We start from the raw sequence: 19,622 nt of genomic DNA on the forward strand, positions 1-19,622 counted from the left end.
AATATCACATATACTCACCAAATAAATGGATTCTAGATTAGTAATTATAATATGAAAAAGGTTATGTCAAATTTACACAAACAAGTCAAAATGTTTAGAAGATATAAACTTCAGCTTCAAATACATTGGTGTTTATATTTAATGATTTATAAATAGTTTTTTGTTTACTTTCATTGAACATCATTGTAATCATTGTTATAAGTTTTTATTATTATGTTTAAAAATATGGTATTTCCTTTTAACCCTAGCACAAGGCCGACAACATGATAGTGTTAACTTCCTATTCTCTTGAATCCATTCAGTTGAATGATGAATTACTCTAAGTATAACATTTTTCTCATCTTCTAATCAGTTACATTGCCATTTTCTAGATTCCAATCACTTCAAGTCAGTGGTATTTCAGTATTCCAATAATCTTTGCTACTTTTTTGCTGAGCACACAAAGATTTATGTTACGAGAGGAACACAGTGATGCAGGGCTGTACTTGAAGTACTTTTCATGATTAAATGGTTCATTTTTAGCATGCTACTTGGGAAAAAGGAAACAAAATTATTACAGAGAAGTCTTATGATTTTATTGAGCTTTTCATGTGGATACTGGTATATACTGGTTTCCAAATGAGGCACTCTTCTTTTACTGCACAATGAAAAGAACAAGAATAAAATGTGTCATGCATCATCCATTGACAATAAGCTGCCTTCTGAGAACAGCAAATGTTCCATCTATGAATATAACTGCTGTGGTCACAGTGAGAAATCTCATCAAGCAGAATGTTTAATGCTTAATTTTTTTCAAAAAGCCAAGTAGCTGTGAATCAAGAGTCTATCTTCCAATAAATTTCTTCAGTAGCTAAACATTCCATTGGCTTCAACTGTGAAATAAAAGCTCTGAATGTCGATGTAACTAATGTAGCTATAATAGGACAACTAATATTTCTGACCACTAATGAAACTTGTAAAGCTTTTGCTTTCAAAATCTTTAAATTTTGATCAGAACAAAGTTGTATTGCAAATCTCCATGATTATAAAATTAAATTGATAATTAAGACAGAGTGTGATGTGGTTTATCCTAATTCTTCCAATGCATCAAAACTGACAGTAACTTTCATTGGATCACAGTAATTTTCATTCTTCTGTTAGGCTTGATTTCAAGAATGTTACATAACATGGTCAATAGGAATTTTAGTAATATGGATTGAAATTCAATTTTCAGGCATACATTGACAAAAGAAGTTTTCAGATGTTGTCACATTCTTTGTAAAGAAGTATTAAGGTGGACCAAAAATACTGAAGGAAGATCCTATTCTAAATTTGTGTTTGCAATGTTCAGATGTTTCATTAGATTATTAATCCTGGTTGATTACAATGTTAAGCATAATAACCCTGAAAAATATGCTGTGGTATTTTAGTGTGAGTACTTAATGTCTAAAATTACTTTCTCCACTATTTGTGTCAGCAATAGCTCATTTATTTGTAAGCATGTAGTTTAATCATTTTTAGCAGAGGACAATTTCAAATTTATTCATTTCAGGAACTGGTATTGCATAATATAAATTTAGGTCACCATTTCTCAAGATTTGATAATATTACCAATAGTGTATGAATAAAATCTTCCAATTTATTATGCAAATATGTTCTGCATTTCAAAAAGATTTTTAAAAAAAGGATATAAAAACAGACAAAAAAACTAAACGACTTATTTTAGTTTAAAATTACATTGTGATCTGTAATCCAGGGAAGGTAGTGGTCTAGAGGTAAAGTCACTGGACAAGCAATCTAGAAGCTCAGGCCTGTGCTCTGGAGACAAGGCGTATGGAATTTGAACTCAATAAAAGGTAGTCTAATGGTACCCATGTGACCACTGGTGATTGTCATAAAAATCCATCCGGTTCACTAATGTCCTTTAGGGAAGGAAATCTGCCACCGTTATTTGTCTGGCCTGTACTCCAGACTCCCAGCAATGTGGTAGACTCTTGACTGCCCTCGGGATAATTAGGGATGGGCAATAAATGCTGGTGTCATCAGTGACATCCACATCCTGTGAATGAATTTTAAAAAGTTCATCTATCTAAATTTGGATCTACAATATTCCTGTGCCTTCTTATTTACTGGAACCTGGATTTATTTTTAAAAATCTAAAATGATATATACTTTAATAAGGGTGAAGATTTAATTAAATCTGCTATTTCTAACTATTATTTTTTAGACTTATAGAGTCATAGAGATGTACAGAACGGAAACAGGACCTTCAGTCCAACTTGTCCATGCCGACCAGATATCCTAAATTAATTTATTCCCATTTGCCAGCACTTGGCCCATATCTCTCTCAACCCTTGCTATTCATATACCCATCCAAATGCCTTTTAAATGTTGCAATTGTATCAGCCTCCATCACTTCCTCTGGCAGTTCATTTCAGACACAGACCACTTTGTGTGAAAAAGTTGTCCCTTAGGTTCCTTAATAATCTTTTCCCTCTCCCTAAAATTATGCCTTCTAGTTCTGGACTCCCCCACATCAGGGACCTTGTCTATTTACCCTATCCATGTCCATCATGATTTCATAAACCTCTATAAAGTCACTTACTGAAGAATGACATGATTTCTCATTCAACACACCCAATGCTCTGGAAAGCATCCTGCATTAGGTGTATCATGGCTAAATGCAACACAGAGCTCCCTCTTTGCTAGTCCAATGATATGCTAAATCTTAAGCTTGGAAGAACATAATTTCCCTCCAAGCTATCCGGTGAAAGAATTGGTGAGGGGAGAGGAGTTGAGAAGAATACAGCTGCCATTCCCACTCCTTGAGTTTAAAGGACACAGACTTCAATGATTCTCATGGAGAAGTGATTTAACTATTCATGACCAAACCTGGCTGGACCACATAAGGAATATTGAGTCATGCTTTCATCTGTGAAAATTCCCTACTGTTCCAGGATCAAAAGTGAAGCTTTTTAAAAAATTAAAATGATATATACCTTATTAAATGATAGGAAAAATTCAATTAAGTATGTTATTTCTAACACATCATTTTTAACTTTTTAGTGTACTTATAACAGTGAAGAATGCCATGATTTTCCATTCAACACACAATGCTATAGGAAGTGGATCATTCTGGAATGGAAAGGTAAACCGTTGACTTTTCATTACTGTAAATCATCTTCTTTAAACTGTTTCCTAATTCTTGACACACCCTAATTCTAAACAAAATATGAGAAACTCATCTTTGGTTGATCTCAATCCTAATGATGCTCTGTTATCTCTGAAATTCTCTTTATTCCCTAGAACTCCAGATCAAACTGCTTATAAGGAACCTTTTTTTTTGTAGCTTATTTTGGTTTATTTCTTATCTCTCCTCACATCCTCTCCAAGCTAATTTTGTTTTAGCAATCCATCTCTTACTTTCTAGGTGACACCATCAGTTGCCTCCTGTGCAGTGCTGCTGTACTGTTCTGCTTTAAATTTATGTGGTTTTGTTTGAGCTGTTTACAGTCAGTGCCAATTCCAGTTTTCCATTGTAGCAGTTTCTATATTGGATCCAGGTCATCTTGTTTGTTGATGAAGTCCGAGGAGTACCACCATGCTTCCAGGAATTCTCTTGTTGTTTTTTGTTCAGCCTGTCCTAGTATAATTATGTTGTCCCAGTCAAACTCGAGCTTCTTGATGTCCGTGTGTATGGATATCAGGGAGAGTTGGTCGTGTCAATTGGTTGCTAGTTGGTACAGTGGCTATACCGTGTATATCCACATACATGGACATCAGGAACCATGAGTTCGACTGGAACAACACAACTATTACTAGGACAGGCTAAATAAACTTCTGCAAGAGAACTTCTGGAAGCATGGTTGTACTCCTCAGACTCCATCAACAAACACGTTGACCTGGACCCAATATACAAACCGCTGCAATGCAAAACCTGAACCAGCACTAACCAGAAACAGCTCAAACAGAACCACATCAGTTCAAAGCGGAACAATACAGCAACACTTCGCAGGAAGCAACACAGCACTGATGACGTCAACTAGAAAGGAGACAAAATGTCTGCCAGGTCAGCGAACAGACCAACAATGAATCCAGCTAGCTCCCGAGCTACAGATCTTCACAAAAACTTTAAATCTCCTACTGTCAATGCTACTTTTATTAAACTATTGATCAGCCAACTTACATCCCTTCCTGACTCCCATGTTGTCAGTTAACAGTTTTCACTCCATAAGTATTTTCCCTGCCACCTTCAAAAGTGATGTCATTGTCTTTTTGCTTGACAAAATAATTCTTGTTCTGTCCTGACTCGGAAACTACCATCTCATTTAAAAATTGTTGAATATGTTATCAGTCCTTTGCCCCTTTTTCCCAGAACACTGAATTTCTCCAATCTGCCAGTGCCACTGCACCAAAGACAGTTATCAAAGTTGCAAACGATAATATATGTGTCTGTAACAAAGGTGAACTATAACTCCTTATCATTTTATCAGCAGCCTTTGATGCAGTTAATCATATCATTTTTCTCCAACACCATTCCACTATGGCCCCTCTGGGAAAGACTGCATCTGCATAGTTTTATTCTTAGTCATCTTATTATAGACAGAGAATTGCCATCCATGGCTTGTCTTTCCATTCCCATACTTTTAACTTTAGTACTCCCCAGGGATTTATCATTGTACCCTCTTATTTCTCGTTTTCAAGCTGTCTACAGTGACATCATGTGATATCACATTAGTTTCCACTTTTATGTCAATGCCCTGCTCCATCTCACCATAACCTCTCTTGGCATGTCCAATGTCTTTATTAGATTGCCTGTCTGACATCTGTGATGATACTATCATTTTAGAAATGTTATTTTGTCCTTGTTTTTTTTTTCTGAAGACAAGTTGTAAAGGCAGAGGTATCAAACTGGCCACTGGAGACGATATAAGTCAACAATTTAGGAGGCACAGAGTCATAGAGAGATACAGCATGGAAACAGACCCTTTGGTCCAACTCGTCCATGCTGAGATTAATCTCGTCCCATTTGCCCGCACCTGGTCCATATCCCTCTAAACCCTTCCTATTCATGTATCCATCAGATGCCTTTTAAATGTTATGATTATATCAGCCTCCATCACTTTCTCTGGCAGCTCATTCCATATATACACACCCTCTGCGTGAAAAAGTTGCCCCTCCAATCTCTTTTACATCTTCTCCGTCTCATCTTAAACCTATGCCCTCTAGTTCTGGACTCCCCCACCCCACAGAAAAGACTTTGTCTATTTATCTTATCCAAGCCCCTCATGATTTTATAAACCTCTATAAGGTCACCCCTCAGCCTCCGATGCTCCAGGAAAAACAGCCCCAGCCTATTGAGCCTCTTCCTATAGCTCAAACCCTCCAACCCTGGCAACAGCCTTGTAAATCTTTTCTGAACCGTTTCAAGTTTCACAAAATCCTTCCTATAGGAGGGAGACCAGAATTGCACGCAATATTCGCAAGACGTGACCTGATCAATAACTTGTACCCCTTCAGGATTTTTTTTAGCACAGTTGTGACAATGGAAGGGGAGTGGCCAGTTCTCACAGACTGTGCTTTCTAGTATTTTCAGTTACAGCAGTTAGAAGCTATTTGTGGTCCCAGAATGGTTGGAAGCTTAGAATTGGAATTGGAATCCCTACAGTGTAGAAACAGGCCTTTTTTGACCCAACAAGTCCTCAACGCCCCTCCAAAGAGTATCCCATCCAGACCCATTACCCTACATTTCCTCTGACCATGCACCTGACCCACACATCCTTGAACACTATGGGGCAATTTAGCATGGCCAATTCACCTAACCTGCACATCTTTGGATTGTAGGAGGAAATCAGAGCACACGGAGGAAACCCACGCAGACACGGGGAGAGTGTGCAAACTCAACACAGACAGTCGCCCAAGACTAGCATCAAGCCTGGGTCACTGGCTCTGTAAGGCAGCAGTGTTAACCACTCAGTCATCATGCCTTGGTGAAAGATTCCGAGCTGCTACTTTCTCTGAAATCTTTCTTGATGTTGTTTCCTCCTGAATTGGAGAACTGCATAAGAGACTGTGTCTGAACTTACCTTTTTGCCAAGGGGTGTGTGTTTATGGAATGTTACTATATTGGAACAGTTAATTAGTATTGGATACCATATCTATTATTTGGTTAAGTTTTCCAATAGTTATAAATTCCTTTTTCTTTTGTTTGTATTTTAACTAGTGTTTAAATAAATTGCTTGATGTTGCGTAGTTTGACCAGTCGCATCACATCCACAACATGCACTTCACATCTACCTTTAAAATAAGAAAACCTTAGGGTCTAGGCTACATTCTTAAAATATTTTGAGGTGTGTGATCTGTCCATAACAAACCCAGTGCTGAATATGCAGGAACTTTGGTCCCTGTTATGACAAAAGAGTTAAACGCCAGAGGTGAGGCAAGACTGACCATTCCTGACATCAAAGGCAGCATTTGACTAAATATAGCATCAGGAATCCTCCACTGAGGTCAGAATTGAAGAAATTCACTGATTGCACAGCATTCAGCCGAGCCAGCAATGCCCATGTCCCATGAACAAATGGGAAAAAAACAAGATGGAGACTAGACGGGAATATTTCAAAATCAATTTATACTATGGTTGGGACATATTTTCTTGTTGAACATTTGTAGGTAATTTCTAGAACGAACTTGCATAACAGGATTGAGGGATGGAGTTGAAGACTAGGGCAGAAATAGGATGAGCATGTTACGTTGGGATAGTTTTTGGTTCAAATTTGCAGCCCACATCTCAGGCAGGCATCTTTAATGAACCTCTGAAATCTTGCACCCCAGCTTTCTGGCACTACCATTATGCCACAAGTCCTCCCACATTGTAGGCGAAAGTGAGGACTGCAGATGCTGGAGATTAGAGTCAACAGTGTGGGGTTATTCCTGATGAAGGGCTTTTGCCCGAAACGTCGACTTCGCTGCTCGTTGGGTGCTGCCTGAACTGCTGTGCCCTTCCAGCACCACTGATCCAGAATCTGGTTTCCAGCATCTGCAGTCATTGTTTTTACCTGCTGGAAAAACACAGCAGGTCAGGTAAAATCCGGGGAGCAGGAGACACGACGTTTCGGGCAAAAGCCTTTCATCAAGAAACGTGGACTCTTACCCTCCTCGGATGCTTCCTGACCTGCTATGCTTTTCCAGCACCACACTCTCCCACATTGTAGTCAAGTGACAAATCTTTATATTGTGGAATGGCTGCTTAGCATCCCAGTAGACTGGTTTAAAATGGGGAAATCACAGAATGGTTATTTTGGTCTTGGGGAATTCACCAGGATCTGGCATCATCGGGGAATTCTGTCACTTTGAGGTCTAGATATAGTGGGAATACATCTTGAAAGGGGTGCTCTGCCATCTGACCCTTGACAAAATTATTGTGGATTGCAAGAATCATGTGAAAATAAACTTATTAATATGAATCTTCTAAATTGTAAGGCATTTTCAGTCGAACTTCTGTCTAGTTATCATTTTCGTTCGCTCATTTAATTCTTTCTCATCTGTTAGAGGTTCTGGAACTTTCTGATTTAACCCGCTATGCTCTGAGCCGGCCTCCTCCCCATATCATGACAAGCTGCAACATCAACATCCGCCTTCCTGCGTGAAATACGCAATTTCACAATTGCTCTTCCTTTCCTGCGATTGTCTTATCAACCTAGTTTTTTTCTCTCTGAAAACCCACAGACACCAAACCCTGCTCTCTGTCAGTGCATTCCTGGATCCCTTGAGGAATTTCCCTCCTCCAGGCTAACAGCTCGCCTCGTCCTAGCATGTTCCCTCCCCTTTCCCACTGCTACACAGAGCACACATTCCGAGGAGGATTTACTGCATTCAGTGCCAGCTGACGACCGCAGACTACCGGAGAATGCCAAATGAAAAGGCAGATCCCGTGAACTCAAAGCAGCTACGGAAACCCAGGCTCTGCGTTGGTGGGGAAAGCTACAAAGGCGCATGATTAATTTAGTTTAAAAAGCGGAAGGAAGAGCGGATTCATTTTTAAAGAGGGGCTAAACACACAAAATTCCAATACAAAACAAAGTATTTGCGTGGGAATGTAATATTGGAACTTTTTTTGACCGTTTCCAGTGGGCAGATCTGTTGGGGGGAGGTTTCCATCCACCTTCTTAGGGACAATGCTCTGAGAGATGTTCATCCAAGTGAAACGCTAATTTTCATTTATCCACCTTTTCCAGCATTTTCTGATTTTATTTCAGGTTAGTAGCATCTGTACTACTTTGCTTTTGTCAGAGGTTTAATGGAAAAGATGACAAATAGCTTTCTGTGTGTTATTAGGAAGTATGCTTTCATTGCTAACTAGCCAGTGTATTCTTAATGGTCCTTTTGGGTTGTGGTGAGTGGCTTTCTTGAACTGCAGCTGTTTGTATGATCTAAGTACACCCATAGGTACTTTTAGGGAGAGACTTCTAGGATTTTGACCAACAGATAGCAAAGGAAAGGTAATATTTTCCATGATTAAAAATCACATGATTATAATCCATCAGGTTTATTTGGATGTACTAACTTTCGGAGCACTGTTCCATCATCAGGTAGCTAATGGAGCAGGATCATAAGACACAGAATTTATAGCACAAGTTAATTGTGACATACGACTGATATTACATAGAGTCTGCTTCCGTGCTGTACATCTCTTCGGTCCAACTCATCCTTGCCAACCAGATATCCCAACCCAATCTAGTCCCACCTGCCAGCACCCGGCCCATATCCCTCCAAACCCTTCCTATTCGTATACCCATCCAGATGCCTTTTAAATGTTGCAATTGTACTAGCCTCCATCAATTCCTCTGGCAGCTCATTCCATACACGTACTCTGTGTGAAAATGTTGCCTCTTAGGTCTCTCATATCTTTCCCCGCTCACCCACAACCTATGCCCTCTAGTTGTGAACTTCCCTACTCCAGGGAAAATACTTTGTCTATTAATCATATCTATGCTGCTCATGACTTTATAAACCTCTATAAGGTCACCCCTCTGCCTCCGATGCTCCAGGAAAAACAGCCCCAGCCTATTCAACTATAGTTCAGAATAGCTCAAATCCTCCAACCCTGGCAACAACCTTGTAAATCTTTTCTGAACCCTTCCAAGTTTCACAACATCTTTCCGATAGGAAGGAGACCAGAATTGCATGCAATATTCCAACAGTGGCCTAACCAATGTCCTGTACAGCCGCAACATAACCTCCCAACTCTTATACTCAATACTTTGACCAATAAAGGAAAGCATACCAAACACCTTCTTCACTATCCTATCTACCTGCGATTCTGCTTTCAAGGAGCTATGAACCTGCACCCCAAGATTCCTTTGTTCAGCAATACTCCCTAGGATCTTACCACTAAGTGTATAAGTCCTGCCAAGCTTTGCTTTCCCAAAATGCAGCATCTTGCATTTACCTAAATTAAACTTTGTCTGCCACTTCTCAGCCCATTGGCCCATCTGATCAAGATCCTGTTGTAGTCTGAGGTAACCTCATTATCCACATCAACTCTAATTTTGGTGTTACCTGCAAACTTATTAACTATACCTCTTATGCTCACATCCAAATCATTTATGTAAATGACAAAAAGTAGGTCTTTGTGGCACACCACTGGTCACAGGCCTCCAGTCTGAAAAACAACCCTCCACCACCACCCTCTGTCTTCTATCTGTGAGCCAACTTTGTATCTAAATAGTTAGTTCTGCCTGTATTCATGAGACCTAACCTTGCCAACCAGTCTGCCATGGGGAACCTTGCCGAACGCCTTACTAAAGTCCATATATATTGAATAAACACAGATTGCTGTTAAACCTTCATAGAATCATGGAATTCCTACAGCATGGAAGCAGGCCATTCGGCCAATTGAGTCCACACTGACCCTCCAAAGAGTATCTCACCCAAACCCACCCACTACCTATCCCTGTTACCCTGCATTTCCCATGGCTAATCCCTGGAAACTATGGGCAATTTAACATGGTAATTCACCTAACCTGCACATCCTTGGACTGTGGGCGGATACCAGAGCATCCAGGGGGACACCCACGCCAACATGGGGATAATGTGCCAAATCCACACAGTCACAAGAGAGTGGAATCGACACTGGGTCTCTTGCACTTGATGCAGCAGTGCTAACCACTGAGCTATCATGCTGCAGTTACAGTTCATGAGTGGAGTGTATATGGTGTCTCATATGTTTTGACTGTTTTGTCTAGTTTCTGTCCCATCACATTCAAGTAAAAATATTTTCAAATCAGTGCATGCTCACTGGAATATAATTTAATTTCAGGAATTTTGAATTGGAGATGTCGGTGTTGGACTGGGGTGTACAAAGTTAAAAATCACACAATATCAGGTTATAGTCCAACAGGTTTAATTGGAAGCACATTAAGCCTTCGGAGCGACGCTCCTTTATCAGGTGATTGTGGAGGGCTCGATCATAACACAGAATTTATGGCAAAAATTTGCAGTGTGATGTAACTGAAATTATACATTGAAAAAATGATTGCCTGTTAAGCCTTTCATCTGTTAGAATACAGTGATAGTTTCACTTCTTTCATGTGTAAATCACAAAACCTTTTTTTAAAAGTTGCATTGTTGGGTTAGCTGTTAACAATGGTGATAGCTAGACAATATGTTGAAGGTGTTAGCCCCCTGTGTTCTCTATCTATGACCTGATGTTTAGATTGATTCTAATCTAAAAAGTGAGAGTTTTACATAAATTCATGCAGTTTTTGAGCTCAGAGTTCTCAAAAAATTTTGAAGGCAAAATAGATATTTCTTCAGTCGACCTGGTTCAGCCCTGGGGTTCCTTCCTACCCTCCTGTGATTTTTTTGTTTAGGAGGTCCAATCATAAATCATGCTTTACAAATAATGAGTAATGGACCACAAAATGGTGTGTGGTGAACCAAATCAGTAGGCAGTACACCTGAGCTTGCATGGAAAGCAGTATCTCATGCGATGAGATCTGGTTTAATTGAGTTAAAGTATTTGCCTTTTAGAATGGGTTGCAGGTTTCAATTCATTAATATGTAAATCCCAGAATTTCTTTCAAGTCACATTCTCAAGACAACTTAAGGTTTTATTAAAAGTAAGGTGACATCTCAGCTCAGTCAATGCATTTAAGGTGGGAGGTTAGACTCTGTCTGTATTCCAACCCATAAGGATGGCCTCAACTGGGATCTGGGGTTCATGTCACACTACAGGTGACCCCACTACACTGTACACTATCACACAGACTCACAAACAAGCATACATACAGTCATGCAGACCCTCTGTCATAAACAAAATGTCTCAGACATACGCACATACACCCCCCACACTGTCATCCACATGCACACCCTCTCACAGGCTTATACTTCATCACACTCTCCTTCTCTATCTATCTCTCTCTCTCTCTCTCTCTCTCACATGCGCACACATAAGTCTATGGAGTGAATTTGCATTTGCAGAATTGTATTTGCAGATGCATTCTATTTTGCTCAAAAGCACACAGTCTGCAGGCAGTCAATCCAGGTGACATTTTATAAATTCCTACTTTAGAAATAGAACCAATCTGACTCAAGATTGGAATACAGACAGACTCTAACCTCACACCTTTAATGCATTGTCTAAGCTGAGATGTCACTTTTTAAAAAATAAAACCTTAAGTTTATTGGGAATGTGACTTGAAAGACTTTTTGGGGTTTACATATTAATGAATCAAAACCTGCAATCCTTTCTGAAAGATGAAAGACCTAACAACAATCTAGGTTTGTTCAATATATCATCAGTTGTTTGAATTAATGATCTTGTGGTATAAATCTGTGTCTTATGATTCTGCCCCACTAGCTACCCGATGAAGGAGCAGTGCTCCGAAACCTAGTACTTCCAAATAAACCTGTTGGTCTAGAACCTAGTGTTGTGTGATTTTTAACTTTGCTCACCCCAGTCCAGCATCGGCACCTCCACATTAATATTGTCCATGTCAGGATAGTGTCTTGGAGGGGTATTTGTGTGAAGTGTAGTTCTAACCGAGAGAGAGTTCCTCCCAATTCTCATTGAGTTCACTTCGCTAGGACATTTTGGTGCCCTTGACTAAATGCTACAATAATATCAAGATTGGTTATGCTCACGTTATTTGATGCTTTTGGACGCTAGCTATTTATGATTCATGGAGGAGGACTCTTAAATCTCTCTGTGCTGCAACTTTCCGCATCTTTTCCATTTAAACAATATTGAGTTCCTTTATTCTTCAGAACTGGACCCGAAGTGTTTACTTTACTTTTTCTCCATAGATGCTGGTAGATCTGCTGAGTTTTTCCAGCAATTTCTGTTTTTGTTTCTGATTTTCAGCATCTGTAGTTCTTTGATTTTTTTTTAAGGGAGTGAAGTAGGTTGTCAAGAGAAGATAGAGAGTCTTAAAAAGGTTACAGAAGGTATGTGAATGGGGAAATAAATTGGCACATGGAAAAGTAGAACTATATCCTCTATGGCAAGAACACTAGGAAACAGTACACGATTTAAATAAAAGAGAGACTGCAGAACATGGAGCTACAGAAGGATGTGGATGTACTGATACATGAATCACAAAAAAGATAGTTTGCAGATGCAACAAGTGATTTGGAAGGGAAATAGAATGTTGTTGCTTATTGCAAGAGGACTGGATTCTAAAAGTCAGGAAGTTTTCCTACAATTGTACAGGACATTGGTAAGAACACATCTTGACACTGTACAGTTTTGATCTCCTTATGTGAAGAAGGATATAATTGCTTTAGGAGCGTTAAGAGGAAGTTCACTTGGCTCATTTTTGGGGTAAAGGGGTTATGTTAAGAAGAAAGTTTGAACATGTTGAGCCCTTTATTCTTTGGAGTTAGAAGGATGCAAAGTGATCTTGTTGAAACAATCATATCGTGAAGGGAATTGACAGGATTCTGAAAGTATATTTCACTTTCGAAAGAGACTGGAGATAGGTAACACAGCTCAAGAATAAAAGGTCTCTGTTTTAAGATGGAGTTAAGAAACATCTTTCTGTCAACAACACAGTGGAGGCAACATCATTGAATTTATTCACGGTAGAGTTAGATTTTGACAGACAATGGAATGAAGGGTTAAGGAAGCAGGCAGGAATGTGGAGTTATAACCACAATCAGCTGAACCACAAACTCATTAAATGGCAAACTCAAATGAACTATTCCTGCTGCTATGTTCTAAATAGTTTACTCAGCACAGACAGGGAATCCAGTATGGAACTATCAATATGATTTAGCTTTACCAAATGAACCATTTGCGGTTACAGTACATAATCAGTTACATCTGATATTTCTGAGAAAAGCCAAAGTATATTACAGTAAATCCTTTACCATTTCCCGTTTATTCCTATATTTGTGGAAGTGGGTACTTACAAGCTGACCTAGAGCATGGTTGTTCCCATACCTAGGTACACGCAGCTCTGAACATAGCCTTGGGTCCAACCAGTGCATACTGACCATAATCCCATACTAAATTAGTCCCATCTGCCTTCACTTGGCCTATGTCCCTTCAAATATTTCTTATTCATGTCCTTATCTAAATGTCTTTTAAATGTGGTAACTATAGCTGCTGCTACCACTTACGCTAGAAGTTCATTCTACACATGAACGACTGTGTAGATAAAACAAACATTGCTCCTCAAGTCCTTAAAATTTTCTCCTCTCACCCTAAAGATATGTGCCCTAGTCTTGAAATCCCCCAACGTCTATACTAAAGGTCTGAACAATGAAGGCAAGCATGCTAAATGCCTTTTCACCAACCTATATGTGATGCAAACTTCAAAAAAATTAGATGTGTGAAGCTCTAGGTCTTTGTTCTACAACAATACCCAAAGTAAAAAAATGTGGTGCTGGAAAAGCACAGCAGATCAGGCAGCATCTGAGGAGCTGAGAGTCGATGTTTCGGGCAGAAGCCCTTCCTGATTAAGGGCTTATGCCAGAAATGTCAACTCTTTTGCTCCTCGGACGTTGCTTGACCTGCTGCGCATTTCATGTGACACATGATTCAACTGTGATCTCCAGCATATGCAGTCCTCACTATCTCTCAACAGTACCCAAAGCCCTATTTTTATTGCATAAGTCTTGCCTTTGTTTCTTTTAAATACCTGGGCATTTATCTAAATTAAACTCCATCTGCCACTCTTTAGCCTATTTACCCAACTGATCAAGATGTCTTTGTAATCTTAGATAACCTTCTTCACTGTCTACCATAACACTTGGTGTCATTTACAAACTTACTAATTACTTTGTGTTTTGAGAAAAAAAAGTCAAATCACAATTTTATTTTCCAACTTCAAAGTTGAAGCGAATTGAAGAAAATAATTTTGAAGTGCCAGGTTGCTCTCTACAGGGAGCTTTCAGAAGTTGTTAGTAACATGGTGATAGCCATTAGGAGATTTACAGGAACAGAAAGCAGGAGACAAACTCTGCTAAGAACAAGATGATAAATTTTCCATTAGTGTCTTTTTCTTTAGAATTTACCCAAGCAAAACCCTCTCCTTTGATATATAAGGTGGAATTTCCATCTCAGTGCTGCCAGGACATTATCTTATGAAAATAAACTCCAGCATTTTTGCTCAAAATTACCCCAATTTCTCATTTAGCGACTATTTTAATATATTATATTTGAATTGCTGTGTATGAAAGTAATTTCAGTTTACACTATGCAAATAGCAATAACAAAGCATTGAGCAGTAAATAACACCTGAAACAAACAGACCAAGAGCAAAAGTTAAAGTTTGGGGCTCTTATTATGCTGTAGTTTTAAATAATTAATCATAACTGTGTGTTGATTAAATTGTCTTGGTAATCAGGAGCATAGAGATATGGGGAACTATTAATCTGATAGAGTAGGTGGGTTTGGAAGCTGATGCCAGGTTAAAAACACTGAAATTTTTGGGGTGCTGGGAAAGTGGTAGGAATCAGCCAATCTTTGCCTTTAACATGAATGTTATATACAACATTTGCAAAACCTTTGGGAAATAAGTATGCTAACTATCTCAATTGATAATTTATTTGCTTCTTTAACTTTGAATTCTGATTTTAATTGTGTGAGCATGGGGTTTTCTGAGATCCCTGCTAAAGCAATGAGAAAGACAATGGGATTTGAAGCAGCTGATCATGTGGCAAGCAAGAAATCCTGTAAACATTGAGATCTCACATTTGCTTCGTTGCCTCAGTGAAATATTTTTGCCAGTAGGTCATGCTTTGAGATTATGCTTTCACTGCTCTTTGACTTAATTTGTAGTTCTTTCGGTGGTTGGCGTTCTTTTGCTTTGATCTACATTTTGCCGTTGTTGGCTTTCAGATCAGCGTGGGAGCCATTAGTCTTCAAACGAAGAGTAACAACAGGAGCAGCAGTTTCTCTTCAATCACCTACTGCTCACCTATGAGAGAGAGAGGATGAACAAAAGGCTTCAGCTTGCAGGAGTTGATATCCCTAATATCGGGTTTACAGGTAGGGATTAAGCTTCATGGATAGGACTGACTGCCTTAGGATGTTCAGTATTTCCCACCACGTGGTTGCTAACATTAGTACTCCTGAAAGACGAATGTCTACCAACTTAAGCAGGTTGCTATGCATTGCCTATGGTTGTCAAATTCACCATAGTTCTCAATTTCTTTGACTCTGTTTCCTTCCAAGCATCTGCAGATATTATGCAGAATCTCAATCTGTTGGCCATAAACAAGTAAACAATGTCATATAAACTATGGGACCTCAACTGATGAGACCAGTCATAAAGACCTCGACCTTTCTTATTCAATTGGCCTCCTATAAGTCCAGCAAACCATCAACTGTTGACCCGTGGTAATTGACATGCTGTAAGTTTGAGTTTATTTTTCAACAATTAATTATCATTTGTTGTATGCAATGATCAACCAAGTAAGGTATTATTATTGTATTTTGTTTAATCATGGTCAATGTAAGACATTTGTACTGGATTACTCCCAGTGCTACGAGCTAGTGAGGGCAGGAATAGGAGGATAGAGCAGATAAATGCATGGCTGAGGAGTTGGTGTATGGGATCACATTTTTGGATCATTGAAATCTCTTTTGGGGTAGAAGTGACCTCTACAAGAAAGACGGATTGCATCTAAATTGGAAGGGGACTAATATACTGGCAGGGAAATATGCTAGAACTGCTTGGGAGGATTTAAACTAGTAAGGTGAGGTGAGTGGGGGAGGGGTGGGACCCAGGGAGATAGTGAGGAAAGAGGTCGATCTGAGATGGGTACAGCTGAGAACAGAGGTGAGTCAGGGCAGGCAGGGACAAGGTAGGACTAATAAATTAAACTGCGTTTATTTCAATGCAAGAAGGCAGATGAACTCAGGACATGGTTAGGAACATGGGACTGGGATATCATAGCAATTACAGAAACATGGCTCAGGGATGGGCAGGACTGGCAGCTTAATGTTCCAGGATACAAATGTTACAGGAAGGATAGAAAGGGAGGCAAGAGAGGAGGGGGAGTGGCATTTTTGATAAGGATAGCATTACAGCTGTGCTGAGGGAGGATCTTCCTGGAAATACATCCAGGGAAGTTATTTGGGTGGAACTGAGAAATACGAAAGGGATGATCATCTTATTGGGATGGTATTATAGACCACCCAATAGTGGAAAGGAAACTGAGAAACAAACTTGTAAGGAGATCTCAGCTATCTGTAAGAATAATAGGGTAGTTATGGTAGGGGATTTTAACTTTCCAAACATCGACTGGGACTGCCATAGTGTAAAAGGTTTAGATGGAGAGGAATTTCTTAAGTGTGTACAAGACAATTTTCTGATTCAGTATGTGTATGTACCTACTAGGGAAGGTGCAAAACTTGACCTATTCTTGGGAAATAAGGCAGGGCAGGTGACTGAGGTGTCAGTGGGGGAGCACTTTGGGGCCAGCGACTATAATTCTATTCATTTCAAAATAGTGATGGAAAAGGACAGACCAGATCTAAAAGTTGAAGTTCTAAGTTAGAGAAAGGCCAATTTTGACAGTATTAGGCAAGCACTTTCGAAAGCTGACTGGAGGCAGATGTTCGCAGGTAAAAGGACAGCTGGAAAATGGGAAGGCGTCAGAAATAAGATAACAAGAATCCAGAGAAAGTATATTCCTGTTAGGGTGAAAGGGAAGGCTGGTAGGTATAGGGAATGCTGGATGACTAAAGAAATTGAGGGTTTGGTTAAGAAAAAGGAGGAAGCATCTGTCAGGTATAGACAGGATAGATCGAGTGAATCCTTAGAAGAGTATAAAGAAAGTAGGAGTATACTTAAGAGGGAAATCAGAAGGGCAAAAAGGGGACCTGAGACAGCTTTGGCAAATAGAATTAAGGAGAATCCAAAGGGTTTTTACAAATATATTAAGGACAAAAGGGCAATTAGGGAGAGAATAGGGCCCCTCAAAGATCAGCAAGGTGGCCTTGGTGTGGAGCCACAGAAAATAGGGAGTTACTAAATGAATATTTTGCATCAGTATTTACTGTGGAAGAGGGTATGAAAGATATAGACTGTAGGGAAATAGATGGTGACATTTTGCAAAATGTCCAGATTACAGAGGAGGAAGTGCAGGATGTCTTGAAACGGTTAAAGGTGGATAAATCCCCAGGACCTGATCAGGTGTACCTGAGAATTCTGTGGGAAGCCAGAGAAGTGATTGCTGGGCCTCTTGCTGAGATATTCGGATCATCGATAGTCATAGATGAGGTGCCGGAAGACTGGAGGTTGGCAAACGTGGTGCCACTGTTTAAGAAGGGTGGTAAAGACAAGCCAGAGAACTATAGACCGGTGAGCCAGACCTCGGTGGTGGGCAAGTTGTTGGAGGGAATCCTGAGGGACAGGATGTACATGTATTTGGAAAGGCAAGGACTGATTAGGGGTAGTCAACATGGCTTTGTGCGTGGAAAATTACGTCTCACAAACTTTTTGAAGAAGTAACAAAGAAGATTGATGAGGGCAGAACAGTACATGTGATCTATATGGACTTCAGTAAGGCATTTGACAAGGTTCCCCATGGGAAATTGACTAGCAAGGTTAGATCTCATGGAATACAGAGAGAACCAGCCATTTGGATACAGAACTGGCTTAAAGGTAGAAGACAGAAGGTGGTAGTGGAGGATTGTTTTTCAGCCTGGAAGCCTGTGACCAGTGGAGTGCCACAAGGATTGGTGCTGGGTCCTCTATTTTTTGTCATTTACGTAAATGATTTGGATGCGAGCATAAGAGGTACAGTTAGTAAGTTTGTAAATGACACCAAAATTGGAGGTGTAGTGGACAGTGAAGAGGGTTACCTCAAATTACAATAGGATCTGGACCAGATGGGACAATGGGCTGAGAAGTGGCAGATGGAGTTTAATTCAGATAAATGAGAGGTGCTGCATTTTGGGAAAGCAATATCTTAGCAGGACTTATACACTTAATGGTAAGGTCCTAGGTAGTATTGCTGAACAAAGAGACCTTGGAGTGCAGGTTCATAGCTCCTTGAAAGTGGAGTCACAGGTAGATAAGATAGTGAAGAAGGCGTTTGGTATGCTTTTCTTTATTGGTCAGAGTATTGAGTACAGGAGTTGGGAGGTCATGTTGCAGCTGTACAGGACATTGGTTAGGTCACTGTTGGAATATTGTGTGCAATTCTGGTCTCCTTCCTATTGGAAAGATGTTGTGAAACTTGAAAGGGTTCAGAAAAGATTTACAAGGTTGTTGCCAGAGTTGAAGGATTTGAGCTACAGGGAGAGGTTGAACATGCTGGGGCTATTTTCCCTGGAGCATCGGAGGCTGAGGGGTGACCTTATAGAGGTTTACAAAATTATGAGGGGCATGGATAGGATAAATAGACAAAGTCTTTTCCCTGGGGTCGGGGAGTCCAGGACTAGAGGGCATAGGGTTATGGTGAGAGGGGAAAGATATAAAAGAGACATAACGGGCAACTTTTTCACGCAGAGGGTGGTACGTGTATGGAATGAGCTGCCAGAGGATGTGGTGGAGGCTGGTACAATTGCAACATTTAAGAGGCATTTGGATGGATATATGAATAGGAAGGGTTTGAAGGGATATGAGCCAGGTGCTGACAGGTGGGACTAGATTGGGTTGGAATATCTGGTCGGCATGGACGGGTTGGACCGAAGGGTCTGTTTCCATGCTGTACGTCTCTATGACTCAATCACACTACAGAGACCTTGGTAGCTATGTTCCTGCTGTCAAAAGGGAATCAACATATAGTTTCCAGTTAAAAGCAAAGTCTTGAGTTTATTGTTTGACGTTGGGATGAATGTGAGGTCATTTTGTAGTTTAATGTTCAGCTGGAAATTTGTGACTTGAGACCACTTAAGGATGACATCTTCCTGGGGGAAAGGGTGGGGGCTCTTGTGGCATGATGGTAATGTCCCTACCTCTGGATTGGGAGGCCCAGTTTAAGTCCCACTTGCTCCAGATCTGAGCAGGTTGATTACGAAAATAGGACTTTTTAAAAACGTCAATATAAATTGTGGCAAGTAAACAGCTTTGTTTGAGGTCACAGGTCTTGGCCTGAATTGGCTTCGCCTTTTAACTTAAAGTGCTTAAAAGAGAAACAGCCACATTCTTTTAAATATGTAACAATCTTCTTTTGAAATT

General features: G+C 39.9%; 1 long non-coding RNA gene across 1 annotated transcript in view; it reads left to right on the plus strand.

The window, feature by feature from the left end:
- LOC132817937 (uncharacterized) overlaps positions 1-6,088 on the plus strand; it is a 28,685-nt gene extending 22,597 nt beyond the window's left edge. Inside the window, exons 2-3 of the long non-coding RNA XR_009644936.1 lie at positions 3,046-3,127; positions 5,824-6,088. This is a non-coding gene — a long non-coding RNA (uncharacterized LOC132817937). The remainder of the gene's footprint in view (positions 1-3,045; positions 3,128-5,823) is intronic.
- Positions 6,089-19,622: the final 13,534 nt, after the last annotated feature.

This window comes from Hemiscyllium ocellatum, chromosome 8, assembly GCF_020745735.1.
Source record: "Hemiscyllium ocellatum isolate sHemOce1 chromosome 8, sHemOce1.pat.X.cur, whole genome shotgun sequence".
In the NCBI taxonomy this organism is placed as follows: domain Eukaryota; kingdom Metazoa; phylum Chordata; class Chondrichthyes; order Orectolobiformes; family Hemiscylliidae; genus Hemiscyllium; species Hemiscyllium ocellatum.